The following is a 20198-nucleotide window of genomic DNA, read 5'->3' as shown; positions in this document are numbered from 1 at the left end:
TAGCCTTTTATGTACAGAAAGAGTTAAGGATTTTTCTACCGTTACGGCTTATGGCATGTCTTTCCATCTCTCTCTCAGTGTGCGATCCATCTTCCAAGTTTCCAGAAGCGGCTGAGATTTTTAAAAACAGCTGTAATCTGTGGTCATTGATGGTGGAGTAGATTGTTTGCCAAACTATTACCATAACTGTCAACCGAAATCAGAAAAATAATCTCATTGTGCTGGACAGATGCGTTTCCTGCATTATTGATATAGTCACTCTAGAGTAATAGAGAAATATAAAGCATTGTTCTATTTACAAAAGGAGATTGGCCAAGTCCTTGAAAGTGAGTATGAGGGACAGGCACTTACAGGAAGTGAGATATAGTCAACTCAGTAAAAGTTATGTGTCAGGGTCAAGTGACCTCTAGAGTCAGCAGAAGAATCTCAGGGCTCTCCCTCCAGTCTCCCTCCTCACTTCTAGGCCAGTTCTGTGGTTTGCTCTCAGTCTGAAGGTGTTCTCAGAATTTCTAGATAGAGCCCTATGGAATTAGTTATGCATGCTTTATCCCACACCCCAACAGTTGCCCCGAATATGCAAAATGTTCTAATGGGTTCATTACACACCTCTGGGTAGCAAGTGAATTGCTCTAGACCACTACATTGCAGAATAATTGAATTTGTTTATTTCAAGCAGATGATCCTCAACATCCCTCTGGAGCAATAAGTTAAATATACCTTATGCCAAGTAGCTTTGCAAGAACGGTCAGTAGTCTTGCACGCTCAGCAATTGCTCCACCACAATTTGAGCTGTGAGTAATGCTGTGTGATTCTATTTGTTGAGCACACATACCGTGAAACACTTAGCACTCCACATTTATTATCTCTAATCCACAGAAAACAAACTTCAAGGTAGGGACACCTTTTTAAATTTCCACTTTACTGCTGAAGAAATAGATGAAAGAGGCTGTATAGATTTCCCAAAGTGACAGAGCTCTCAAGTGGTTGATCCAGGATTTGAACCTAGGTTTGACTCTGGAGTCCATTCCTGCTAGATCATGCTCCCATCCATTTTATTGAGACATAGGCAAAAATATATTATGCATTGGAATATTTGTATCTATTTAATGCAGCTCCCCCAAATATTTGTAATAGCCCCCCACATACACACACACACACACACACACACACATGCAGAGAGCCATTTTTCTTATGAACAGAAAGCCATCTTTCTTACGGAAACAAAGGGCAACATCATCTCTGTCCTGTGCCCGCACCAAAGGTGATTTAATGAGACTGGGGTGGGGGTGGGTGGGCAAGCGACCTTATTAGCTCCTAAATACGTGCATCACAAGCACCTAGACTTTAGCAAGATAGTGCCAGGTGTCTCTGAACAGTAGTTCATGAATTCTGACAACTCCATTCTGAGTACAAGGCAGAGAGCCAGGAAATCTAAATTCTAACCTGGGCAAGTAAAAGCCTCTGTGGCTTGGTTTTCTCTCTGGTTATGAAAATGCATAATCCTGGCATACTGCTTAGAAATAGCATGCCAGTTCATATATAAACATCCCATCAATCTATTGTAAGCAAAAATTCCTGTGAAATATTGTGTAGTGTCCATAGTGGAAACTTAAATTCATATTAAAATTAATGGTCATATAATAATTAATCCATGTCCCAAAGATCTGCTATTGTTGCTGTTTTATTCTTTTGTTAATTACGATTTCCAGAGAAATGGGTCAGCATTTTGAGATTCTGAGAGAAAAGTGACAGGGAGTATTGAAGCAGTTGGTAGGACCATGTAGCACTCTTGTTGGGAGGGTTATTGTATTTATGCTGGCTTTCTGGTCTGGGGAATAGGAAACAGGAGCAAGATGTGTGCTGGCACTGTTTCTGGGAAGGGTGGGCTGTGGTATGTGATGAAAACCTTGGGCAAGGAAAATCCAGTCCTTCAGGACCTAGACTATCACCTACACTTCTAGTTCAGATGTTCTGTACCCCGCCAACCTACCACCCCCGTTCTCATAGAGGAAGCACAGTTCACTGTTCCACCTATGGAGGCCCAACTGCAAGAACCCTGCCTTGGCATCACCCTACCTGGGTTCTACACTGGGATCGTGTTTAAACCCATAGCAAGAATTGTAACACATCACTCCCCATCTTGAATCGTATTTCCTCAGCTGTAAACTGAAGGAGCTGATTTAACTGAGCTTCAAGACCACCGGCAGATCTGAGATTCAATGATTCCCCAAAACAACATTATATGACTCTTCTCAAATTATTTATTTTAATTCCTCCCTGGGTGGTGATGGTTTTCATCCAGCCGACAGTTTTATTTGTCTTGTACTTTTGTTTTGCCATCAGGATCCCCCGAAACGCTGACCAGCCTCTTGTATAGAGTCTCAAGCCTGTGGCCAGAAGCAGCTGTGTGAAGTAGCCGCTGTGATGGATTGGGACCCCAGACACCACTTTGGAAGGAAAGGTTCCAGAAAGCAAAGCATGGGCCATGGGTCTCTGGGAAACCGCAGCACGTAAGTTCTACCTGATCTGGCTGCTTTCTTCTTGCTGATCTATTGTTTTACACACTGATAATTGTTTTTCCTGAGGCAAGAAAATAAAATAAACCCCACAAGTCTGAAGAACATAGAGTAGGGACAGAGGAGTCATAAGCAGGGAAGAGAAAAAGGCACAAACTGATGTTGTATAAAAATAAATGAATAAATAAATAAATAAATAACTCTTCAAATAAGAACTTTCCCCCTCCCTCCTACACACATCCTTTTCTCAGTTTCACACGGAGGTACCTTTCCTCTCTTCTAAAAATATCTTCTTAAAACAACATATAAAGAAGGAGCAATTATTTAATATAACTCATTTATAAAAGTGAACTTTCTCTCATAGACACAAAAATGATGGAAAATTATACAACCAGGAAATGAGACGATAGCATGTCTTTTTAAAAATTTGTTCTGTCAATTATGTAGCAAGGATTTAATTTAATAATTATGTTAAAATCTCCAGGTGTGTATCTATTTTTTTTCTTTAGGATGTGTTCATTTTTGTTTCACATATTATGAAGCTGTTATTAGTCAGATATGCATTTAGGATTATTAAGTTTTCTTGATGAATTGATTCATTTACCACTATGAAATTTCTCTGTCTCCAGTTTTACTCTTTGTCTTGAAGCTTTTTTTTTTCTGATATTGGTATATTAATAGCTGCATTATGTTTCTTGAAACTACTGATGGAATAGAATATCTTTTATTTGCACTTGCAGTTTCCACCAGCCTGTATTGATATATTTCAAGTATGTTTCTTGTAAGGAGAACCCCCATAGGTGATCTTGCTAAAAAAAAATTCATTCTGACAATCTTTGCCCTTTAAGTGGAATAATTTATCCATTTGCATTCATTATAGTAACTAATATAGTTTTTTTTATCTCACCCTTCTTTGTTTTCTTTTATTCCATTTGGTATTCGTTCTTTGGTTTGCCCCTTCCTACCTTCTTTGTGTAGGTCCTATAATTTTTAATACTCTATTTTAGCGTCTATGTTTACTTTTTAGCTATTTTTCTCTTTTTAGTATTTGTTCTAGCAATCATAATAATTAGCTATAAATTATGGACTACATTTGAAGCACATTATGCTACTTCATATACAGTGTCAGTATCTTACCATAGTACCATTTGGCCTGGCTTTATTTTTAAACATATTTTTCTAGAATGTTATATACAAATTCCGTAGTGCAGCAGAACATAACTGGGTCATGGAACCATTGAGAAGCAGAATAAGGCTCTGGATCTCCAGTTATACATATACACAGAAAGAACTTTGCATATAACTTCAGGAGATTTATATACACCTGGAGGCCAGTTTTGTGGACTCTGTGTATAGGAGAAAGTCTGTTTTATCCAGCTAGCATTAGTATGGAATCTGAAGCAGAAGCTTATTGATAGAACTTGAAAAACAAACCAAAATAATGGAAATGCCATCAGAAGATGCGGGCTAAAAAAGGCTTGGGGTCAGAGGAAAGAGAAAGAAAATATAAACTAAGAATTACTCCAAAATTACTTTACTGAGGTATTTTTATAACACCTAATTATCATCCCGTTACCATGGGCAATACATGATGCTAGCATTTGACCAGGTACTTACAAAAGTTATTGTAGGCCAGGGGCAGTGGCTCACGCCTGTAATCCCAGTGCTTTGAGAGGCCAAGGCAAGCAGATCACCTGAGGTCAGGAGTTCGAGACCAGCCTGACCAACATAGTGAAACCCTATCTCTACTAAAAATACAAAAATTAGCCAGGTTTGGTGGCACACACCTGTAACACCAGCTATTCGGGGGGCTAGGGCAGAAGAATCGCCTGGACCCAGGAGGCAGAGGTTGCAGTGAGCCGAGATTGCACCACTGCACTCCAGCCTGGGCAACAAAGAGTGAAACTCCGTCTTAAAGCAGGACGGGAAATGTGTTCCAGTGTAAGCCGGTTTTCAGGACTTATTTCCTATCCTGAGCACTTGGTACTCTGAGAACACCCCAGTAATGTAAGTAGAGCAATTGTTGAATGGGATGAAGACAAATGAACTCATCCTCCGGGTGAGGAGGGAGTTAATTGCTCTGCTTATGGGCACCATAAATTTTTACTCAGTACAATTTCTAAAAACCTGTGGCCAAGGAAAGGGTGTCCATCTCATTGATAAAATTTGGCTTGTTCACCCAGAGACATGCCATCTTGTTTATATGTATATATAACTGGGCACTGGGGTTAGGGTGTTTTCTGCTGACTTACTGGATGGCCTTGAGAGAATGCTATGCACCTTAAATTGTCTTCTTTGTTTAAATTGAAAATAATACCTTCTCGAAAGGTAGCTAACATTTACAAAACAGCTAAAAATATTTCCTTAAAGGAGTTGTGGTAGGAAAGCCTGATTTGTTCAAATACCACTATTTCCAAAACATGTGCAGCGACTCAAGGAAGTCACCAAAACAACTAAGAATTGATTTAATTAACCGTTGTATCTTAGTATTGACCCAGCCTTTATAATAGCCTCTTAAACTCTGGAATACCCCAAGTCCGGAGTGTAGGCGTGTTTGTTTGCACATGTACTCACGCACTCACACACATTCACACGCACACCCAAACACATATACTCTTGCGCAGATACACCAACTGCAACAGCATTTTTAATTGAAAAGCATAAATTTGGACTGCTAAATCTATTAACGATTTGTTTTAATTAGGAACCCAGCTGCTTCCTGAGATTTTGCAGTCTGGGTTTCAGAACTTTTGCCATACTGAGAACGAGTCTCAAGTGGGTTGCTTCGGTCTTCCAGATCAGCATTTTTAAAGACTTGTTGGAAGGGGGAGCTGCAAATGCTTCTGAGCTGTAAAATTACAGCTGCATTTGTCCTTGGATGAGGATGGGGCTGCTTTGTTATTGTAGCCAGCACCCTGCCCCTGACCTCTCACTTGGACACGTTAAGTCTAGCAGGCTGCCTGATCTTTGGATCACCTTGCTTTACACCTTGCCAAGTTGGCTTACAGATATGCAGCATCGTGGTTGATTTTGAGGTCCCTACTTATCCCACCATCAGCAGGGGGAGCTGTTACTTAATTGAAGTCTAAAGCATCAAATGTGTCTCTTTTTTAAAAAAATACTTGACAAGCTGAGAAGGTAGTTCTCGCAAGTCAGTTAAGGGAAGTAGAGTCTGAGGAGCAGTAACGTTTTTACATGCCTCTCTTCTGATGTTCAGCTAATGCCAGCCATAGAACTTGTTATTTGGATAACATTAAATGGAGTATAACACATTCTGTTCATCAGTGAGCGTGGAAGCCATTCATTAGTCTATTCACTCACTCACTAATTTGCTCATTTATTCATTCAATCTTTCTTGATTGCCTACTACATAAAATGCGTGGTGCTAGGAATGTGAAGATTACTAAAACACTGCTTCTGCCTTTTAGGAGTTTAGAGTCTAATGGATGAAACACAGAAACAGGAAAAAAATTGCGTAGAATATGATAAAGATTAATAGAGGTATGTACAAAGCACATTGGGGATAGAGGGAAGGGAGTTGGGAGAGACTTTCTTTTTGTGGTACTGGGAATGCATTTACCAAATATTAATATTTGTTGAATGAATATTGGTAAATGGCCAGTGGATGGATGAATGAATGGATGAAGAGAACAACGAGCTGACAGGGAAGTGAGCACAGGCAGTCTAGGAAAACCAGTTTGAAGAAAAGCTTAATGAAAGGGCACGTTAAAGTTGGAAAGCGTGATAAGAGCAAGGTGCCATGGAAAGAGACTTAACAGGATCCTGAGAGGTGAAGCTTATGAGAGGAGAAGGCAGCTGTTCATGAGAGGTTTTTTGTGCCACGCTAAGGAGCTTGGACTTGATGATCAAGAAGCTGCTGGACCAGGGCAGAGATAAAGGGAGAGCTACAGTGTAGAGAGGTCCTTTGGGCAATGATGTGAATGAGGGTGTAGAAATGTAAGACTAGAGGTGGAACAGAAAAATACACTTGAAGATATTTTTAATACGATGAAACTTTTCTAAGAGTCTGAACTAAAGACTGACAGATTGGAAAGAGACGTAGAAAACAAATCAGCAGGACTTAGCAGGTTATTGAATGTGGGACACTGGTCATTTTAAGGAAAAACACAGTGTACATGGTACTCTTTTGTAAGTACAGACATGCTGCTCTGCAGAGAACCATTTTCCTGAAATCGATACATATATAGATAAATTGCAATGGATAGCTTGCTAGCTCTTTGGAGAAGTCACTTGGAAAAGTCATATTGCAACTTAAATATCATAATGATGGAGTATAAAGTTTGGACTGGACAGTGTCAATATTTGCATAAATTCAATTATGAATGGAATAGTTTGAAATATTTTGTGATTTAAAATAGACAATTCATTCAAATGTATTTATCAAGAAAATTTGTTCAACATTGATACAATAGGAAATAACTATAGAATGGATGTTGGTAAATGACAACTCATGGAGCAAACCCAGTGCCTACACTTCCCCACCTGTTTTTGTAAACGAAAGTTTATAAATAAAGTTTTATTGGAATACATCTATACTCATTCATTTATATATTATCGATGGCTGCTGTCCTGCTACAATGGCAGGGGTGAGTAGTCATGAGACAGACTGCAAGCAGTTCATTGGTTGGTGTAAGATAAGAGGTGGATCATGCATGCGTGGCCAGGAGAACTCAGTATAGAGTGTGGGGTGACCTAGTCAAAGGGTCACTGGAACCCATAGACATAAACCAAGACCCAGGCACCCCAAGAAGCAGCCACAGGAGGGCAGCAAAGTCACATGACATTAAAAACATCTATTTGAGAGCAATGGTGGCCAGCAGTGTGTAGATTACAAACCATTTGGTATTTCATGTGATAGCACCAAAGTCCAATGGAAATTTCTTTAGAATGAATGTATATGCTCAGTAGTCTCTGTTGGATCCAAGTTAAGAAGTATTCACAAATCAAATCTGCTTTTGGGAGAAGCCAAAATTTTTAAAACAAGAAAGAATTTTTACTAGGATAAGATGTGTCAGTGCAGGATACTGACATTTTTACTTCATAGAGAACATTGATACAAGTCCATTTAAATAACAAGCATTCCCATTTTAACTGACTCTTTCACAAGAAGAGCAAGATGAACACATTGCAGCATGTAGTTCTTCCATGGAAAAATACAGCGTCCTTTAAAAAAAAAAGAACACTGAGAAATAGCATTTATTTATTTATTTTCTTCTTCTTTTTTTTTGTCCACATTGATTTATTTTGTAGCATACTTGGGCCAAACATTGCACTGGAGAAGAAGGATACGGCATAAGAATAAAAAGAGAGTGATGAAGTTATTTTATAATTTTAAAATCACACCCACATCAAAAATAATAAACATCTCTGGAAAAAAGCATGATTTAAGATGTACGTCTTGGTTTATTTTCGGTTTTCTTGCCTTGATTTTGGCCCTATATTAAGCCACTTCTCAATTTCAACATGTAGATAACAGTTTTAAAATCTCTGGCTTGGGCCGGGCACGGTGGCTCACGCCTGTAATCCCAGAACTGTGGGAGGCCGAGGCGGGTGGATCATGAGGTCAAGAGATCGAGACCATCCTGGCCAACATGGTGAAACCCCGTCTCTACTAAAAATACAAAAATTAGCTGGGTGTGGTGGCACGTGCCTGTAGTCCCAGCTACTCGGGAGGCTGAGGCAGGAGAATCGCTTGAACCCGCAAGACAGAGGTGGCAGTGAGCCGAGATCACTCCACTGCACTCCAGCCTGGCAACAGAGTCTTGCTCTGTCTAAAAAACAAAACAAAACAAAAATCTTTGCCTTGGTGAACAGAAGTTCTTAAGTTGAATATAGATGAATTTACCTAATTTTTCTGGTATGGTTTGTAACTTTGGACAAGAATTTTTAAAATTAAGTGGGTTTAAAATATTAACAGTAATAATTTTTGAAAACTGTATTAAATGTTTCTCTATACTTCTAAGTCATCAGAATACTGACATCTATATTAGTGCTAACAAATCATCTCTTGAAAGTGATCTGGTTATCACTGATCCTTACCTCATTGACTTTTGTCAACAGTAGATATTCCTTGTTTGCACATACTGCATCTGCAATAAATGGTTGTAAAAAAAATTTTTAAATCTCTTATATTTGGAGGACAAGTTAATAATTTACAACTCCTTAATTAGGATCTATTTTGACAGGCCTTTCCAGCTGAGGAAAAACATTAATTGTGACAATTAAAAATGTAAAATTCTTATTCTTTTGATTGTTTCAATAGTTAAAGCCTTAGACTTTGGAAATTAGAAAAAACTTTGGTAAAAATATCTAACTTGGAAAAACTGTGGGTGTGTGTATATGCATATGTGAGGTGTGTGTATCTCAGGTTTGGTGTAGCCATAGAAAGATGTGTATATGTATTTATAGCTCTTGTTTTTTAGCCATAATACACATAGTGTCTAGGGTTAAAAATGTTCTGAAGAAAATAGCACATTTGAATGTTAAATACAACCTCCCTTTGCTTTAAACAATTTCTCCAGTGGAGCATGACTTTTTCATCTTGAATCCTCTGAGATTCACTTACAGGATGTTTTGTCAGCCTGTCAAGTGTGAAGAACTCTTAATTTAGGCATGATCTCCCACTACATATTTGGATTCCCCGAACCGAGTCACATTTAGTAAAAGGATCCTGAAGCCTATACAAGCAGACAGAAATTTCAATAAACATGTAGAAGATCTGGCATTTTAGCTAGGCAGCCCTACATTTCAAAGAAACATGTTCCCAGCAGAAAACACATTCTTATATGGTGGTCTTGACAAAAAAGTCAGTTTATCAACACATGGCACAATATATAATTTTCCTGATTTTCTGAAATCTTGATGTTTTCCAAAATTCAGTCTTCTGTTAGAGATGCACATTGAATTACAGTCATACTTTCTCTGATTAAGAACAAAAACAAAACAAAAATCAGATGAAAAAGTGAAAAAAGAGAATGGAAAAGAAATAGGAAGATTATTTCTTAGGAATGCGTGAAAGTGTGGCACCTATTCACAATCTAAATGTTTCTTAAGCCCCTTCATATTAGAACATGGGTTAGAATAAAAGTGAACACTCTTGCCTTTGAGAAGTTTACATTTTAAATGAAGATAGAGTAAACGTTTCATTGCATGGTGGTATGTGGCATTTGGATTTTTAAAGAATGTTCCAGGTCTCTAAATCGGGAAAATGATGTAGCTATTAGGGAAAGGGAGAGCCTTCTTTCCTTAGAAGCTGGTCATCATACGATCTATGTATATGTTTATATTGAAGATAAAGACACAATGTCAGTGTTTCTACATAACTGGAAGAATAAAACCACACCCCCAAAAGCTGGAACACCAAAAGGACCTTATGTAACAAATAGGCCCTTAATTCAAACGCTTTAGCTGATTGTTTGTGTTGTTAAAGGAATGACTAAGAAGACTCACACAGATTTTAAAGATAAAGTTTAGTAACATTTAGTTAAACTAAAAAGAAAATTCCTGTTAGAATTTTGGTTGGAATTAGATTGCAGTTATTTAATAAATAGGAATATTGAAAAGTTTAAAATTTTTTCTTTTTAGATGAGGTCAAGCTATTTCTTCCCATTTATTCATGTTTTATTTTGTGGTCCTTAAAAGAAGTGTAAGGTTTTCTTAATTTTAGGTTTATTTCCAATTATCTTATTTATTTTTGTTGTTGCTACTATTGATTTCTGTCTTAAACTTTCTGCTTGTTTGCATAAATTTCATTAAAATACATTTAAGAATAAACAAGATATTTTTAAAAAGAAAATATAGCAAAGCTTGACTAACCCTAGCACATAGTAAAATATTTCTTACAGGTACAATAATTAAAGCAATTTGGCAAAGAATTGCACTAAAGAATACACAGATCAAAAGAATATAATAGAGAGTCCAGAAGTGAATCTAACTGCATACTGGAATTTAGTCATTATAAAACTAACATTTCAAAATAGTGAAAGGAAATGTGTTTCTCCTTAAAATGCATTGGATCAACTCAATTGCCATTTGGGAAAAATAATAAAGGTAGATCTCCACCTTACCTCCTAAACCACACAACAAAGCTAAATAAATAAAAGATTCAAAAGTTAAACCTTAAAATGAAGAAAATATTATTAGATTTTATTATAAATTAAAAGATAATGCTTTCCTAAGCATGACACATGTGCATGAAAGGAAAATAAAAATCTAAGCACATGAAAATTAAATTTTTTAGATGGCAAAATATCACAAAGTAGAAACAAATAACAGACTGAAAAAAATCATTACAAAGAGTAATTTCATCAATGTACAATGAGTTTTTAAACATCAGTGTAAAAGGCGATCAAATAAAAAAAAGGACAAAACATTCTAGAAGGTAATCCTCCAGGAAACAAAAACAAATGGCTAAACAAAGGAAAGGATGTTAACCTTGTTCATTCTGAATAAATGCAAAACTCAACAGAGTTTTGTAACTTTTTTTTCTCTAAGATTGTCAATGTTTAACAGTTTTATTAAAATCATCGTTAATGAGTACATGGAGAGAAAGGCACTTTACTCTCGTAGGAGTGAAAATTGGGGTAAAATTTGGACAGTATCTTGGCTATATATATTAAAAGCTTAAGTTCATATAACTTTTGACATAGAAATTCTAATTATCCTACAGTTACATTAGTACAAGTATTGAATGACCAATTTCAATATATGTATTCAGTACAGCTTGAAAAGTCTAGTAAAGAAGATCATTTTATACATGTATATAAGCCCAGATAAACCAATGATGGTGGAAAACTAAGCTTTCATTAAAATATTAAATGTGTCCACATGCATTGATTTACAATGGTGTCTAGAATACTGATAAGTACAAAAAGCAAGTTGCAGAGTAGTGGGTATAGTATGAATTTATGTTTGTGTAATATATATCTGCATAGTTGCCAGGGTCTATGTGTGGGATGGACAGTGTGATTACAAGGAGATAATATGAGAGAGTTCTCTAAGAGGATGGGATTTTTCTGAATTCTAACTGTTTTGTGTCCTAAGTGTGGTAGTGATTATACAAATATAAATAAACACACACGTGTGTGTGTGTGTATATTATATTATATGTATCTCCATACAACTGAGAGTAACATCAGCAATATGGCAGACTTGGAGGCTCTAGGACATTATTTCCCCATGGAAACACAGAATAAGCAACTAGAAACTAACCAAAGTAATTTTACAGGTGCTCTGGAAATCAGCCAAAGATCTACCAAAGAGCAACCAAATAGACACTTAATGCAGGAAAAAAAAAAAAAAAAAACAACACACATTTGAAATGGTAGGAAATGTTTTAACATTTTTATTTACCATTGCCTGTCTCTTGTGTGGCATGTAATAGGAAAAAAAATAGACTTCACATTAAAACTGTTACATGACACAAAGAAGGACATTATATAATGATAAAAGGATCAATTCGTGAAGAAAATATAGCAATTGTAAACATATATGCACCAAACAGCAGAGCTCCTAAATATATGAAGCAAACATTTATAGAACTGAATGGAGAAATATATGTACCTACAATAATAGTAAGAGACTTTAATACTCCATTTTCAGTAATGAATACAAAAACCAGAGAGGAGATCAGTAAGGAAATAGAGAACTTGAACAGCACTGTAGACCAAATGGACATAACAGGCACTTAAAAAACACTCCACACAAAAATAGCGGAATACACATTCTTCTCAAGTGCACATGGCTAGGATGTGGAGAAACTGAAATTCTTTTGTGCTGTTGGTGGGAATGTAAAATGATACAGCCATTGTGATTCCTCAAAAACTTAAAAATATAATTATCATACTATTCATCAATTCCACTTTTGGATATCTACCCAAAAGATTAAATTAAAAGCAAATACTTAAAAAGATATTTGTGCACTCATATTCATAGCACCATTATTCACAATAGTCAAAAGGTGAAAGCAACCCAAGTGTCCACAGACAAATGGATAAGTTAATTGAATATTACGCAGTTTTCAATACTAAGGAAATTTGGGTATACATCACAACATGGGTGAAACTTGAAATGAAATAAGTCAGTCACATAAAGAAAAATATTGTATGGTTCCACTTATCTAAGATATGAAGAGAAGTCAAATGTATTATAGAGGCCAAGGTAGAATGGTGGTTTCCAGGGACTGAGGCAAAGATGTGATGAAGAGTTGCCAATTAATAGATATAAAGTTTCAGTTTAGCAAGATGAAAAAATTTTGGAAATGGATCATGATTATGGCTGCACAACACTGTAAATGTACTTTATGCCAGAACTGTACACTTAAAAATGGTTAAGATTGTAAGTTTTATATGTACATTTTACCACAATGAAAAAGTACAAAAATCATTGATCTATAAAGACAAAAAAGAAATTCATTTTATTGCATAATAATTAAAAATATGAAAGCATATTTATATACATATTGCTAAAAATACAAAACTAAACTACCATTAATGGTTGTATCTCTGGAGTAGGAAAATGGACCTGGGATGGGCTTGGATACTGTTACTGTTCATTATAAATCTTGTTTCTTGTTTTAATTATCATGAACATATTTTATTTAAGAATAAAACATAGTAATTTAAAATACCACTCCCTCAGCCAGGAATGGTGGCTCATGCCGGTAATTCCAGTATTTTGGGAGCCCAAGGCAGGAGGAAGCCAAGAGTTTGAGATCAGCCTGAGCCACAAAGTAAGACCCCCATCTGTATAAAACAAACAAACAAAAGAAGCCAGGTGTGGTGACACATGCTTACGGTCCCAGTTACTTAGGAGGCTGAGGTGGAAGAATGATTTGAGCTCAGGATTTTGAGGCTGCCATGAGCTGTGTTCATGCCACCACATTCCAGCCTGGGTGACAAAGAGAGACCTCATCTCTACAAAAAAAAAAAAAAAAAAAAAAAAAAAGTGATATATGTCTTAGCAATGTGCATTATTCTTATTTGCATTGAACCAGACGGGGCTCAGTGTGAACTCCACTCTGAAAGGCTGCCTTTCAAATGATGGAGAACTTAGGAAAATATTTTTTTTCTTTCTTACGGATTTAGAATAGAAGTAATGCTTGCCTTGGGAGATGTATGGGATTGTGCCTAGTTTGTGTATGTGTGTTTCTGTGTACCCATGCACATATACGTGCTTATTCATGTGTGCATGCATCTGTGGAAGCCAGAAATTATCAACTAGAAATTGGAAGTCTAAAGACGTGTGTCTGCCTCTAAGCTGTGTAAGAACACCTGTGAAAGGACAGAACATAAATTGCCTACTCTGCATTCTTCTGCTGAACTTAAAATGGATTCTCCAGCGCCTTAACTCTTCTTCATGGCATTGAGTTGCAACCACAAACTGTTCTGATATAGCCTCCCCAGGCAGTGTTCTAGACAAAAAATTCAGACTTGGGCATACATACAAGTGGCAAAAGGGTAATAGATTTCGAGATGAGGCCAGTTCCTACTGGATGGCGCTTCTTGAAAGGCAAATGGAGATTTGCATTGCAGAGTATATAACAATGGTTCCTAGGGCAATCTTTTTGGGGACAAATTTGCAACAAAACATGATAATAGTGTAGCAGTTGCATTCATGTGTACAGTCTAGATTGGAACAATATCATTTGACGGTATAGGTGAGTTTCTTGTGCAGGCACAGACCAGCCATTGTCAGACTGGTCAGATTCAATAAAGTACATTCAGTTAAAAGAAGGGCCCGGGCCGGGCGTGGTGGCTCATGCCAGTAATCACAGCACTTTGGGAAGCCGAGGTGGGCAGATTACAAGGTCAGGAGTTCGAGACCAGCCTGGCCAATATGGTGAAACCCCGTCTCTACTAAAAATACAAAAATTAGCTGGGCGTGGTGGCAGGCACCTGTAGTTCCAGCTACTCAGGAGGCTGAGGCAGGAGAATAGCTTGAACCTGGGAGGCACAGGTTGCAGTGAGCCGAGATCGTGCCACTGTACTCCAGCCTGGGTGACAGAGCAAGACTCCATCTCAAAAAACAAAACAAAACAAAACAAAAAAAAAACCCTAAGATGGTCTTCAATGACAGGATTCACATTCTTTGCTGGACCTTTGCTGCTTCACCTGCCAGACTGCTGAATTCCTGCTCTGCATTTCTCCCACAAGACAAGGCAGATCTAGTTCCTTGGGGACTACAGCCTTCCTTGACATAGTCCACTGCACTGTCGCCACCATCAATGGGCCACACACCCAGGCTGCAGTGGCAAGGGCTCTGACTTCCTATTCTTTTCTAGGCGTGTACACCCTCCTCCTCTTCCTCTCTACTGGCCTAAAGGTTGCCAGGATGTGTCAATAAAATTTCCTTTTGTTTTACTCATACCTCCTTAGTCTTTGTTCTCTTTAGTTAGGAGGAGGGAAACACTGTTTCAAATTCTACCTTTGGAAAAATGAAACACATGTTTAACCAATGTTAAAAAAAAAGAATCCTTGAGGCCAAGACAGCAACCTTAGGAACTAGGATATGGCATACAACTCTGTTTTGTTGTTGCTGCTATTGTTTTGGTCACCTTGGGGGTTTTCTTTCTCCTGAGTATTAACCCCTTGACTCCACAAACTCTTATGCCGGGGGTGAGCTCTTGATTCTGCCTGGACAAACACAGCACCCCTTTCCTCTGAACACATGATTCAGTGTTATAATTATATGTGTTTATTTTGGTTGATTTAACAAACATAAAGCATGCTTATTATGTGTCAGGCACTGTTGTAAGCATTCTACAAATAGTAACTAATTTAATACTGAAAATAGCAGAAAGTTGAATCCAGTCCATGTGGCACAGGGGACTCTAATGAAGAAATTACTTCCTGAGTTGTGGATAGAGCAAAAGGGAAAAATTAGGGATATGAGGCACTCAGAGACTAGCAAGAGTAGACAGGCTTTGCCACTTCAAGCCTAAAGGGACATGAATGGAAGTCGTGTTAGCGAAGCACAGTGAGAGCTGGGGCCATGCAGATGGGACTTTCTTTGGGAGCTGTGTTCCTGGAAGGACACAGCCAGTGCCAGGAATCGGCCCACAGTAGGAAGAAAGAAATACCACAGTCTCTGCCTCTTCTTGTCCTCCAGTCTTCTCTCAGGACCTCCCAGTGGTCAAGCCCAGTTTGAAGCCAGTTGGCCAGGTAACCAGGGTGATACAATCCACAGGAGTCAGCCTCTCTAGGAACAAAACAGAATGAAGAACAGATCTGCAGCAAATGAAAATAACCAGCCAACATTCAAATCATTTTAGTAATTAAGCAGAGACAAATAAAAATAATAATAAGTAAACAATTATTTTTATTCTACCTCTAACTTTGCAAACCACCCACATTAACCCTTATAAAAAATTGAAGTCATAAACTAGACAAATGTCTAGATTCCAGCTGTTAGAACTCAGCAGAGCATTCAAACATCACAGAAAGAAACTCAGGAAGCCAGCTGTTTGGGCAAAGATTTTACATTTACTACTTCCTTTTGCCAGATAATTCTACGGTAATCCACAGACTTTCCTCACACCAGCCCAGCCTATGATATTGATACTTAAGGAATAAAGAGCTGTTTATATTTTGGTGGGGAGCTCATACTATCAATTTGCACATTAGTGATGCCAGCTATTGCTCTCTTCTCGGGATCTATTGAGTGGCGGCTGGAGAGATATCTGCTGAAAAAAAAAGAAAAAGAAAAACCTTAGCTGTCTGATGAAATGTTTTAAATGCATAGGGTTCACCTTGGGGTTGGCTGCTGTTCAGATTTTATCCATTAATAACACACAGGGCTGCCTCTGTACTCTCTGGGGCTGATAGGAAAAATAGTACTACTTACAGGTCCTTGCTTTGCCTGAGGGAGGATATTCCAAATGCTGGTTGTGCTTCGTGTACACACACGCATGTTTGTGTGCACATCTACTCAGCTCACATGCATGCAATGGTGCTTCCTGATTTTTTTAAATAAAATGACACACAGGATTTTCCCATTTTGAAACATTTTAGAAAGAACAATATGTGGGTCAATGTGAATGTGTAAGCTTATGTTTTATCATGACACCCAGAGCTCTAAAACATCTTCATTCATTTTAAGTCATTTGGCATTATGTTTGGAAATGGAAAACGAAGGCTTCAAACTGTTGTCTTCTTTCAGTTTTTGCCCGATTCAACCTTCAGCTGACATTTAATCCTAAAGGGAGAAAATCAGAATTGCTACAAGAAACCAATATAAATGTATTACTTTTAAGTGTTGGCTATCATTTATTTCATTTTATTTTTTAACAAATTGCCCTTTTTATTCCCTCTCACTCTTTCTTTGAAACATTTAGAGAAAAGGGTGTTTAAATCAAAGTCACTAATTTCTGCCACAAGTCAGTCTTCAGATGCAACCTGCTGTTAAGAATTTGACACAACATTTTGTTAAGAAAAGATTCCCAGCACAATTGTCTGAACACAGATGATGGAGATGTCTGAATTTTGTAAATCAACGATTTGCTATGGAGAAGGGTCATTTTAGTGTTAAGATTAGGGGTCATTAGTGTATAAATGCATGTAAATGGGAAGAAATACATAGATGAGGGGTTTAGAGGGTAAAGAAGATCCCTGAATTGTTTCCTGAAGAGTTTTTCTACACAATTACATTTAAAATAAGAAGGGGAAAAATAAGAAGTGGAAAATTTTAGCATTTAATAAGTGAGAAGTAATTTACTCATTTTTTTTTCTATCTCCAAAACCCAAGTGCTTCAAGTTGATTAAAAACTTTTCTATCAAGTCATTCTATACTGAATCTAAACTACTCTATTAGCTTTAAAGGAATGTGGAGCTGAAGCAAAGAGGTGTCCCCACTTGCATTTTCAGAAATGAAATTGATCATCTTAGGAAACTATATCAAACACTAAAGCAATTGTCAACCTTCAATAATCTATGTTGGAGTAAATATTTTAATTCATATTATTTACTCTAAAATATTAGTCTTGAAGTGAATTGCCACAGTGTTACCAAGATAAGTCCCCGAATCCACAGGGGCTAGAAAGAATTAACTCCACAACCAAAATTGCCGTGGAGTCAAGGATTAATAAATACATATTCCCTAATTAACTACACTTTGTAAAGATGTTAAACAACACTGATGCCTTAATAATTGTTTCTACACCTATAGCACATTTATTTTTATGTTATTTCTATTTTTTCCCATAACTTGAGTAAAAGGGACATTGGACTTTGACATTCTTGGCTTTGAGATTAACTGTGTGACTTGGGCAAGACGCTTAGCCTATTTAAGTATTGGGGGGCTTTGTTTGCTTTTTATTAGTACAATAAAGACAGTAAATACTTCATCATGGTTATGTGAGGATCAAGTGAACTGAAATGTATTTGTGCTTTTTAAAAAGTTTTAGGTGTGAGAGATAATTACACTGATGACATAGCATGATGAAAAAATTGTACTTCCAGATCCAGTCTTTTTACCATCTCAAAAGTCACAAAAGGCACTAGAGCAATAATCATATCATTAGAACAATGGTAAAAGGACTGGCTCCAAATGGCAAAACAATGAGCATTGAATTTAAATCGAAGAAAATCCAACTTAAGGGTGGCTGAAGACTGTGGTGGCAGCCCACTCCATGCCTCCTTAATACAGTACAAAACAGACAAAATAATAGAAAGAAAAATAGACTGTACTTGTAAATCACATCCTCTGCATAACTTGGGGAAAGACAATGTGCAATCTTTCAAATCACTCTAATTTAAAAAAAAAAAAAAAAAGTCAATGATTTCCAGTTTAAAATCTCTCATATTCCTGCCAGGCCTCCACCCAAAGTAATGCCCGACTGTGGGGAAAGACAGAAGATGAAAGGCTGTGAAGCGGCCTAAACTTGAACTTAAACTGCTTCAGGAAAACAAGGTAGGTCTTCCCTAAGTCTGAAAAGTATCCAAGTGGATCCAGGTGATTTGGACAGGAGATGGAAATACTGGGTAGAAGAGGGTGGATCCCTGGCAAAGGCTCCACCTTCAAGCCTGGAAAGTGGCCCTAAACAGGTATTGTAATTTTCACACCCAGAAGTTGCCTTTTGGCCTGCCATGCCCCACTATCCTGACCCATATAAACCCCAAATCTCAGGCTCCAAGGGCAGACGAACAGAAGAGCAGAAGAGTGGTAGAACAGTGTGGTGGAGGAGGAGAGAAGAGAAGGAGTATCTGAATGTCAAGAGGAGTTCATCTGGGGACAGTCAGAGAAGAGATCAGCCGCTGGACAGCCAAATTCCAGGGGAAGATCATCTTACCATTCCATCCCCTTTCCAATTCCCCATGCATCCCACTGAGAGCCACCTCCACCACTCAATAAAACCCCTTCAAGTCTGTGTGTGACCTGATTCTGCCTGGATGCCAGACAAGAACTAGGATACCAAAAGGGCACTGAGCTGGTTAACGTTTAAGCGGTCTGCAGACAGTGGAGCTAAAAGACAAATCGTAGCACACCCACTGTTGCTTCAAGAGTCACAGGCACCCACCCTAGACGCTACTGAGGGGCCAGAGCCCAGAAGCGCTTGGCCCCGCTCCTGCACCTGCCCATCAGTGTGATCCCCCTCCTATAAGGGATTCAAGCACCCATGGTAGCTGAACAGACAAGCCACAACCCCGTTGCACATCTTGCAAGGGGAGTCAGGGAACTCTCCTGTTTCACAGGTATGGACTATAAGCAAAGGTTTCAAAATATGTGTAAATTAAAGTGGTAGGCTGAATTTAACAGAGCAAACATAATTTAAAAGGATAAGTGTGATTTAAAGTGGCACAGATTTGAGGAGGGAAAAGAAGAAGAGAGGAGCAGAATTTAGCAACAGTAATGAAGAATAAAAAGAGTAAGGTTGGACAGGCGCAGTGGCTCACGCCTGTAATCCCAGCACTTTGGGAGGCCGAGGCGGGTGGATCACCTGAGGTCAGGAGTTCAAGACCAGCCTGGCCAACATGGTAAAACCACATCTCTACTAAAAATACAAAAATTAGCTGGGTGTGGTGGCAGGCACCTGTAATCCCAGCTACTCAGGAGGCTGAGGCAAGAGAATCACTGGAACCCAGGAGGGGGAGGTTGCAGTGAGCCAAGATCACACCATTATACTCCAGCCTGGGGGACAAGAGCAAGACTATGTCTCAAAAAAAAAAAAAGGAAGGTCTTGCCAGACAACAGAGAACCATAAAGTTGAAATGCAGCCAGGTGAAATGGCTCACGCCTGTAATCCCAACACTTTGGGAGGTCAGGTTGGGTGGATCACCTGAGGTCAGGAGTTCAAGACCAGCCTAGCCAACATGGTGAAACCCCATCTCTACTAAAAACACAAAAATTAGCTGGGCATGATGGCATGTGCCTGTAATCCCAGCTAGTCTACTCGGGAGGCTGAGGCAGGAGAATCGCTCGAACCTGGGAGGCAGAGGCTGCAGTGAGCCAAGATTGCACCACTGCACTCCAGCCTGGGTGACAGGGCAAGACTCCATCTCAAAAAAAAGAAAAAAAAATTTTGAAATGCTTGCAATCTCCTACCCAAACCACAAAAACAAACAGAAAAGACCAGCCAAAATATCTGGACTTCCCTTAAAAAGTTTTAGTTGTGAGAGATAATTACACTGATGAGAATATAACATGATGACAAAATTTTATTTCTAG

Source organism: Macaca thibetana, chromosome 7, assembly GCF_024542745.1.
Source record: "Macaca thibetana thibetana isolate TM-01 chromosome 7, ASM2454274v1, whole genome shotgun sequence".
NCBI classification, from domain to species: domain Eukaryota; kingdom Metazoa; phylum Chordata; class Mammalia; order Primates; family Cercopithecidae; genus Macaca; species Macaca thibetana.
The sequence above is the reverse complement of the archived record's forward strand: the minus strand, read 5'-3'. Positions refer to the sequence as shown.